The sequence below is a fragment of the Ascaphus truei genome, chromosome 4 (genome assembly GCF_040206685.1).
Source record: "Ascaphus truei isolate aAscTru1 chromosome 4, aAscTru1.hap1, whole genome shotgun sequence".
NCBI classification, from domain to species: Eukaryota; Metazoa; Chordata; class Amphibia; order Anura; family Ascaphidae; genus Ascaphus; species Ascaphus truei.
Window position 1 is genome coordinate 105,555,348 of NC_134486.1, and position 10,299 is coordinate 105,565,646.

General features: G+C 40.8%; 1 long non-coding RNA gene across 1 annotated transcript; it reads left to right on the top strand.

Annotated features, from left to right (window-relative positions):
• The first annotated feature begins 5,995 nt into the window (after positions 1-5,995).
• LOC142491985 (uncharacterized) lies at positions 5,996-9,653 on the top strand. Its single transcript, XR_012800634.1, has 4 exons — positions 5,996-6,130; positions 6,954-7,007; positions 9,390-9,437; positions 9,474-9,653. It is a non-coding gene; the product is annotated as an uncharacterized LOC142491985 (long non-coding RNA).
• The last annotated feature ends 646 nt before the right edge of the window (positions 9,654-10,299 follow it).

A 10,299-nucleotide genomic window follows, 5' to 3' on the forward strand; every position in this document is an offset into this window, starting at 1 on the left:
AAACTCTCAACTGCTTGATACTATTTCACACCATGTGAGTGAGATACTGTTTGTTATTTTTTAGATAGTTTTTTACAATAAAAGGTTTTATACTATTTTTGTTCCATTGTGGCCCACGGAGACCACCTGGTGGACCATGGCACCTGGCGGGGACCACTCGCAGCCCTCCAGACCCTGTTTGAAACCAGGTACTGGGCTACTCTAGGTCTGTGAGGTGACCCATCAGGCCAATGTCGCCGCCATCTTTATAGCGTCCAAGATGCGACGTGGGCTCTATAAAGATGGCGGCGACACTGGCACCCCGATGACACATACCGGGGCCTGTAACTTGGGAAGCATACCCTGCTCCTGTACACTATTACTGTATTAAAAATGCATTAATGCTGCTTCATTACCATAGCAGATAGCCGCAAAGGTAAGGAATGATTGTTTATTGATATGTGTGTTTTACTCATAGTGTAGATGTGCAGAGGGTCTCCGGAGCTGAACTGCTTTGGTTTTAGGATCCGGGGATGCCCTGCTTCCCGAGATAAAGGCCACTTTATGGGGTGCCGGTATCCCTCTGCTTTGTTTACATTCCGCGGTCACGTGATCGGGACATTTAAATGCAGAGGGATACCGGCACCTCATAAAGGGGCCTGTATCTCGGGAAGCAGTGGGTCCCCGGACCTGACCCCCTGCACATCTACACTAAGAGTAAAAATTGTTTTGATGTATTTGTATTCTTGTCGATGTTTGCGCAGAGAGAGTGGCAGATCTCTCTCTGCTGACATCTCGGCAGGGGACGGCGTATCGCCAGGTTATCGTGAGACAGACTGTCTCGCCACCGGCTACTCGGCGTTTTGCTTTCGCAGTGATTCGCAGGGATTCGGCCCTTCCTGAATACTGCGAGGGCAAATCGCCAAAATCATGTCGATATTGAACGCCTGCTGAGAGCCCTTTTTCGGCACTTACTGCATGAGGCCCTAAGTCTCCTAACAAACCGCTCAGATTGTAAGCTCTCCGGGGCAGGAATTTCCTATCCTACTGTCTGATTTTTCATTACTGTATTATAACTTCCTGTACTGTATTGTCTGTTTTGTAAAGCGCTGAGTACATTGTGGGTGCTATAAATAAAGATATATTCAAACGTTGTCAGCCTGAGTCCAACACAATAGCAAGCTTCAGAGTGCTGTGATTATTACTGGAAGCTCAAAGGCAACACTACTTTTTTGGCTACTGTACATTTTGTCATACAAAATAGACGAGTGCACGAAGGCTGTGCGTGCAGCATATTATTTATTTCATGTAGAAATATACAGATTTGCATATGTCCTCCTGGCCACAGGAAGAAAGGGATGATTCCAGAGTTAGTAATGGAAAATGTATATGTAGATTTTCCAGTCTAGAAATATATAATTATATTCTTGATATCATTTTCAAGTTGATCCAATACATGTTGGTTCAATAAGTGCTATATATAACTCTTTATTAAACAAAACTAGAATAGAATAATTCTATTGTATTTCAAATCTACTGACCAAGACTATAGACTAAATGTTAGTAAAATTTCTCTGTTGCTCTTTGCAAAAACTGCAACGACTAAATCACTTTAAGTAGGAGAAATTAAGCTCTTAATCAAATAAACATTTTCAGCTTCACAGAAGTACAAACTATTACAGTAGATCACTTCCCAAAACCAGCTGTTTTTGCAAATGCATAAAGTTAAAAAATTGCCTTTTTGTATAAAAAGATAATCATTCTCAGGATTTATATAACCTTCCTGTTTTATCTTCAGTCTCAGAGCAATGTATTGTACATAAAGGAGGTAAATTGATTGCTTGATTGTTTCAAACAAATGCTTCCTGTTGTGCAAAGTCTGCATTTCAGACGTCATTTTGGAATGACTTATATTTCCAAATTAATCTTTTGGTGCTGGAGGTTCAATAGCTTGGGAAGTGACTGAATCAGAAACAATGTCCAAGTCAAGTGCAGCATAATTAAGGTTACATTTCCCAGTAATAACCAACCGTGACGTGATTTTAGAGGGCCCTTTTCATTTCCATAGAAATGCATAATTCTGCCCAACATAAACAATACTCAGCAAGCAAAATGAATGATAAACATTGAACAGCAAGAAAAATGGCCAGGATTTGAGTGTGTTCAATACTAGGAAACTAAACATCATCTTCCCCAATGCATGTGTATCTCCAAAAATTAAAAGGCAATCCTTTATATTTTAACATATTAGTAGATTTCTTTATCAAATGTTCCACCAGGAAATAATACATTGAGAGTTACCTCTCGTTTACATATGAGATTGCTAAATTTTTATCCACAATTATTTAGTTGCTGCACATTGAAAGCAAACGTGATGCCATCGCCGTTGCCACCGCTCAATCTAATAAATGGAGATGTTAAATTCATAGTTTTATTGATCCTTGTGAGGTGTAGACTGTGAGTTTCTGATTGAATGCTGTCTACAACTCTTTTATTATATTTTATGACTATTTTACAGTTTTTTGACCCGACTGTTTTGAGAAAAGCACCAAGTTACCTTTTTGTATATATTTTGTACAGCAAATACAAATATCACGTGTTAGCACATTCACATGTAAACCCCTCCTAGAGGGTAACTAGCAGGTTAGCATATGCTGGGCCCCATCTTGTGTGGCATGGTGATTCTGACATCATGGAAGAGTATTTAAGTGAGGGAGAAGATTCGAGAAGGTTAGGTTCCAGGAGGACAAGAATAGAGGAGCCTCGGGGAGAGTACATAAATAATGTTTATAAAGTAATAGCACAGACCAGGCCCCCCTGTTTATCATGTTATAGATAGGACAGCACCGTTTACATTAGCATCCCCAAACGAAGGAATCGAGTCATGAATATTTAAGGAAAAGGAAGGCCACAGAGGGCATCAGGAAAAAGGGCCCCTGGGTGTTGGTGGATAAGCTCTAACCGCTGATCTGCACTAATATTCCTCACCAGTCTGTATGGAAGAAGCAGTTCCCAAACAGGCTGAAGGTATTGGGTCACGTAAGAAAGACCCACCAGGATTCCCATAGGGAGTAATTGGAGCAATACCAATGATGATCCTAAAGCAACAAGGGGGGCAGTGTCCCACACATACTTAAACTAAGCCAATCTACCTCTATTTGAGTGGTAAGAGTGGGCAGTGGTTACAGTGGGCACTGCTGGAAGAAACGTTTTTATGTATGTCTGCTATAAAGTACTTGTGGTATAGTGGTAGTGCAAAAGGCGCTAAACACTATAAGGTGATCACTAACTATAAAGTGACAATAAATTTAAACAACCAATAGTGGTAAAAGTGATGAATAAATAATATAAATGTGCAAATAACGTGATAAATATAAGTTGTAACTCCCTGCTCAAACCCTTCTGGCAGGGCTTGTCTTCACTGGTCCCCAAATGGTAGAAATGTTCTCTCACAACCCAGGGGGAGGATGAAGGAGACAAAACAACAAGATACAACGATTTAAGTGCAGACAGTGGTGATGAGTGAAATAGCTCAATTGTAATCTTGCCTCCTATGTGCAGCCTACTCACAGGATTTCAGTCTTATTCAGGCAACATCAGATAGCTTGGATACATGTGATCTTCTGAGTTCAAAGTGTTACAGTACGCTCCAGTTCAGACGAGATGATGAAATGCAAAGACAGAAGGTATACCCATAGTGCAGATCAATAGCATAAAAGGTAATTTTATATAAAAAATGCGCACTTACAATAAAATTGTACAAAATCAGCATGTACAGTACAATGTTGTCAATATGTGTATTAACGGTTCCTGTGCATGGGGACATGCATAATTGACAGTTGTACTACAAAAGTTCCTGGCACCCATTATTATACATCTTTGCAACCTCATCACCTACTGATGCAGCGGCCGTTATTCGAACACTTCACGCGTCACGTACATCGGAATCCTGATTTGAAACCGCGGGATTAATTCCAGCCTTCCCGCACTAAGATGCGAGCGCGGCGAGTGCAGAAAAACTAATTTTAGTGTTCTGGCTTTTAAAAACATGAAATTGACACAGCAGCACAGTAGCACAGTACTGTGCACATTACAATTCATCCATTGCAAACGAAGAAACAGAATCCATGAAATTCAAACAAAACATCCGCGCTAAGCGCGGGTGCCTGGGGCGATTGGCCGCATTCATGCTGCGTGGGGAGAAGCAGAGAACTCAAAATCGGTGCCGTGATGTGTTCGAATAACGGCCGCTGCATCAGTAGCCACCTGAATTAAGGTAATCCATATTGAGTAGTCAACTTTGCACATAGATGTAAACTCTGGGCAGGGAGGGTTACACACATCTCACACTGTTCTTCAATCCTGCTTATCCCATTATCTCTTAACATACAGTACAGTGCTTCCACTGCAGCCAGGGATTCTAGGAAATGACATGCAAATGCGCATACAGTGGTTCATCTTTTGCTTCAAATCCATTTTAAGATGCACCCATGTAAGCTTATGACTGCTGTATTACACTGCTTTTTCAGCACAGCCAGTAAACCAACTCAGAGACAGCTGTTTCAATCTTTTGGGTCTCATGAGTGTGAGGCTGGTTATACTGGCTTTACAATATAAAGTTGGAATCGGTTTTAACCACACATTACATAAGTTAGGGTGGGTAAAAAGTAACAAAAACCATGTACAGTGTACAACAAATAAAAAATACCACTTGTGGGCACATTTTGTATAATTTTTGTTTACCAACAAACAGTATCTTTTTTCCTGTATGAATGAGCACAAGATCTTTTTGTCCATTTTGGTCCTATTTTGATCTCCTTCATACCCCAATTTGACACTGTTTAGAAGGATAAATACAGAGACAGGATAACTCCTTGACTGCACTCAGTACCACCAGATTTGTAAAGTGAAGAAAATAAAACGTAACCTTTACTCTTTCATTAAAAAAATGACTACATACATGTATAAATACAATTTAATTTATTAATAAGTGCGGATTATATTAACCATATATGGTGGGATTCAAATCTTCAAATATAGTATCACTGAAGTGTTAAGAGAAGAAACTAGTGCTATTGTTTCTAGAATATCACGCCTGCAAAGCACTCCCTACGCGTTTCATCTCAACCCCTGACGAAGTCTTTTGAGATGAAACGCGTAGGGAGTGCTTTGCGGACGTGATATTGTCCAGTTTTAGTACAGACTCACTATTTCATTTACGGGACTCTATATATTGGGTCATTTATACCTATCTCAGCCAGTCATTTGTTATCCTTGCGGGGGCTGCTACTACCTATCTGGTGAATCCTGTGATGTCATTGAGTTCTCGCGGGATTTGTATCGGAGACTCACTGCAGTGACGAGGGATTTGGATTAGGGCGGCGCTCCATACCTCCTCCGGTACACGGAATACATTGTGGAAGTTGCTGTATTCCCTTCATACCGGACGATCTCCCGGAGTAACCTGGTTCCTGCAATCTGGCTGGCGATTGAGTATTACACATAACTGCTTTTATTCCCGTTTTGTTTGTGAGTGTGTTTTTTAAACCATCTACTCCATATAAATGTTGTGAAACGTTATTACGCTATTACGCTATTAGTAATTTTGCAATTAAAAAGGTGCACGTAATCCTGGTGCCTTATGCCACATAACAAGTTAACCCCCTAGCTGCCAGTAATTCATTGCAAAACAATTCCAATGGATCAGCCATGAACAAAGGATTTATGCTGTCTTTAAAGCTCATGTATGGGAAACTATCCAAAGTATCCCAACCTGCTAATAATGCTAATATTATGCTAGAAATTACTCACATCAGTGACTAGCAAAGAAACACACCAACAATCCCATTATTTCATTGGAATAAAAGAAAAAATACAAAATTGAGAAACACCCTACCTTTGATTAAAGCAAACAATTTAACAAAAATGCATTGAATCCTTAACACTTAATTACAGATGTTTGGAAAGGGATCCCATTGGTTCCTAAAAGGACTTGTCAATAATTGAATGGCTTCACTTCGTGTATAAAAGCAGCACCATCAGGCATAGCTGGTAGACCTGTTCCAGCCTAGATCTCCATCCCTACAGCAGAATATAACTAGAAGAGCAACCATGCCTGGCTCAAAGGGTGGTGGATGCAAAGATTCTGACCGTAAGTAATTCTTTATGATAGTGAATAGGGTTACATGGAATTTACAAGTTGATGCATCTGGTATACTTGCAAAAGGCTGGACTGACTGGCAAAGAGATGTTCATAGCTGTACATAGTTATTGCAAAGATATGTATTCTATTGGAACTTAAACAACCGTGGAAAGAGGATAGTTGTAATCTGTGCATAGTTCTTTATGGTGTTGCTGTTCTATTTAGCAGGGAGATGCTTAAAGATCATTTGAAAGTCAAGTAAACTGTTCTCAATGAATTATCATAAAGAGATTTTTTTCCTGAAATGGAAACTGTAAGAACAACATGAACTGATTTTTTTTGCAGAAAATCATAGCTGCCAAGATTATTGTGAGTAAATTAAAAACAGTTATTTAAAGAGAACCCAAGGAAATGTATAAAACTATACGTGTCTTGGTGAACAAAAAAAAAGATATTTTTTTTTGCTTGCATCACATATATGAAACATGTAAACCAAGGCATTATGTCTACATTTGAAACAGATTGTTAAAATGTTGAGATGTTAATGCAACTCAGAACTGCAGGGTGTTTGGAAGTAAGGAAAAGAAACATGAGGGGTAGAAACACTGAATTGTGAAATGTAGCTTCATCTTTTACTCTCCTCAAATCCCTCACTAATATGCACTCACCCTGACACATGGATGCATGATCTTTTCTATTGTTAACTTAATAAAAATGTATCCCATTCATCTACAGTAGGTTTTCAAAGCTTTTGTATGATTGTCCTTTAGCTATTAGAAATACAGGATTTGAACTTATTGGTCTCAGTGATATTTATTCTCTCTCATTTCAGCCTGTGCACCTGCTAAATCATGCAAGGACGCATGCCCTGCCCCAAAATGCCCAGGTAGGAAAATCTGCATGTCAATCTCATCTTAATCCGGTTGTTTACGGGACGGCCTTTAACTCATTGTGCAGCAATATGCAATCACATTGCTTGTGGTATTTTCTCTTTACAGTACTAATCTATACTATAAATCTAAGTTGGATTCCGTTTTCCGTTTGTTTGTATACTGTATCCGAAGCATCGATATCTCACAAACGGCACCACGTAGCACAGCAAAACTTGGACTGGACATTCTGCGGCGGATTTGTAGGTCAAAGCAACTATTTTGAGGTTTCAATGTCACTCACCTCCCAAATTATGGACATTCTAAGTTTCCTTGGCTAATGTTAGAGCAGGGGGAGGGGGGGAGGGCGTGGCTACTAAGGGAGAGGACGTGTCCTTGTCTCGATCGGGGCTGTGTGTGTGTGCGAGGGAGATGTGCCAGAGGGGGACGGGATGTGCCAGCTAGCAGAGGGAGATGTTCCAGTGGGGGGAGATATGCCAGCTAGCGGGGGGAGAAGCAGGGGGGGGGACATGTGCCGGATGCGGGGGGAGATGTACCAACGGGGGGGGGGGCAGGAAAATTTGCTGCAGCGAGGGGAGATGTACCAACAGCGGGGGGGGGGATGTGCCGACTGTGAGGGGACATGCCACAGCGGCGCGGGGAGATGTTCCGCCAGCGGGGAGGGTGCGGGGGGGCAAAGACATGTTCCGGCAGTGGGGGGAGACACAGACGGACAGACCACACACACACACATATACACACACACAGACAGAGATAAATCTCACCCGCACTACATCTAGCAGCGGGTGGGGAGGGGGGGCTGGGAGATGTATTAAATATTACATTCCCCGGGCAATGCAGGGCACAAAAGCTAGTAAATTATAAAACAATGCATTACTACATGTATTTTATTACTATAAGGGAAACAGCAGTCATTTTAAACTGGAGCATAACATGGAAAGGAAAGAATGACTGTAGAGAACATAATGATGTGTGTTATGGATAAAGTTGATTAAGGAAAACACAGCTCATTTGAACCTTCAATCTCCTTCACATCACTGCCTTCTCCTTGTCTGTAATTGTACAAGAGGGGTTTGCCTTTTTCCAAAATGACTCTTTTCTAGAACTGAAATAGCAATAGATTTCACAATAAGTTATATACAATAAGGGTGGGCACCCTTACTGGTGTTTTAGTTTTTGTCCTAAAAGTTTTTCATTATTTTGTTAGAAAGAGAAAGGCAAAACTGGGTATATGAAATCAGAGTAAGATCTGTAGAATGATTGGCCTAGAGTATTATAATACTGTTTAGATGGAGATATATGGAAAATATATAGTATTATTGTGAAATAATTTTTTAACCAATCCAGTCTTGATTAAAGAGTGGCAAAACTGGGTGTGTGAAATCAGAAACTACCACAATTTTACATTTCAAAACAAAATAGAAAACTAAAACCAAATCCCTTCAGATTTTTCTAACCTAGACCTAAAAATGATTTACAACCAAACCCAGAAAACCAGACAAAGAGCCATCTGTACTGTAGGGTTACCAGTGGAGGTGAAAACTAATGGTGTCCCTTGCCATTTTTAAATTATGGGTTTCAGTTATATTATTATAGTTTCGTAATTATTATTATAATTGTATACTTATTATAAGCATATTTTCATTTTGTTGTGCTATATATGTTTTTCCCTGCTTATTTTGAAATCTGTTCATAATTTGGTGAAAATATAAAACCAAAAACAAATAGATTGTAGGCAGAACAAGAAGCAAAACACAAAATGTATTTAAACCAAAACCACATTCGAAACCAATTTTTATTAAGCCTGTTAATGATTGTCATCATACCTTCTAACTATCTTCAAGTCAGTAGTATGATCGTAATACAGTCCTGAATTCGATGTCACTTTGCTTGATCAGAGTAAGACCTATAGAAATATTGGCCTACATTATTATCATAATGTTAAGATGAAGATACATGGAATATATGCACAATTGATTTCAACTTCCATAGACTAAGTTCTTAAGATTTGGGGAGTTTAGAATCAGAAGGCAATTTTAAAGGAAAACTACGGATTTACATCAGTGAAACTCAATAGAAGTTTATGGGTCCCCGATACTAGAAATCAGTGAGACCGACTTCAAATGATACTGACTTTGAATAAATCAGACCTGACAGATCAGTGAAAATTTCCAGTACATCAGAGTTTAATATTTTCTGTGTGCTTCTGTGTCCCTCCTTTTAGTGTAAAATTAATCAAAGTCCCTCAATGTGGGGGATTTTTGTTTTAAATAAACTGTCTTTGTCTGATCTGATTTTTTTTACTGTAATTTCCTTCATTAAGAAGTAATCAATGTATCTCAGCCATTCCTTCAAATTATACCTCTATTTCTCATCAGAACCTTGTCATCAAGGTCATGGAGGTAGCAGCGGTGGAGGTCATGGAGGTGGAGGTCACGGAGGTGGAGGTCATGGAGGTGGAGGTGGAGGTCATGGGTGTCAAAGCAGTGGAGGTCACGGAGGTCAAAGCAGTGGAGGTCATGGAGGTGGAGGAGGAGGTGACGGAGGTGGAGGTCACGGGTGTCAAAGCAGTGGAGGTCACGGAGGTCAAAGCGGTGGAGGTGATGGAGGTCAAAGCAGTGGAGGTCACGGAGGTGGAGGTGGAGGTGGAGGTGACAGAGGTCATGGGTGTAAAAGCAGTGGAGGTCATGGAGGTGGAGGTGGAGGTGGAGGTGACGCAGGCCACGGAGGTCATGGGTGTAAAAGCAGTGGAGGTGGAGGGGACGGAGGCGGAGGTGGAGGTCACGGAGGTCATGGATGTAAAAGCAGTGGAGGTCATGGAGGTGGAGGTGGAGGTGACGGAGGTGGAGGTGGAGGTCACGGAGGTCATGGGTGTAAAAGCGGTGGAGGTGGAGGTGGAGGTGACGGAGGCGGAGGTCACGGAGGTCATGGGTGTAAAAGCGGTGGAGGTGGAGGTGAAGGAGGCGGGGGCGGAGGTGGAGGTCACGGAGGTCATGGGTGTAAAAGCAGTGGAGGTCATGGAGGTGGAGGTGGAGGTGGAGGTGATGGAGGCGGAGGTGGATGTGGAGTCAAGAAGTAATCCCTCTGAATCCATCTCAAGTGTGTTGACCGAAAGGATTTACTGTAACATTCTGTTAACTCTCTTTACATTACTTCTTAAGAGATCAGCAATTACAAACCCCTTTATAATGTCTGGTTACACATTAAAATAAACTTATTAAACCATTTGCTGTCTGATCTGTGAAGTAGATTTTTTTAAATGTATATTTTCACTTACAGTTTTTAAAG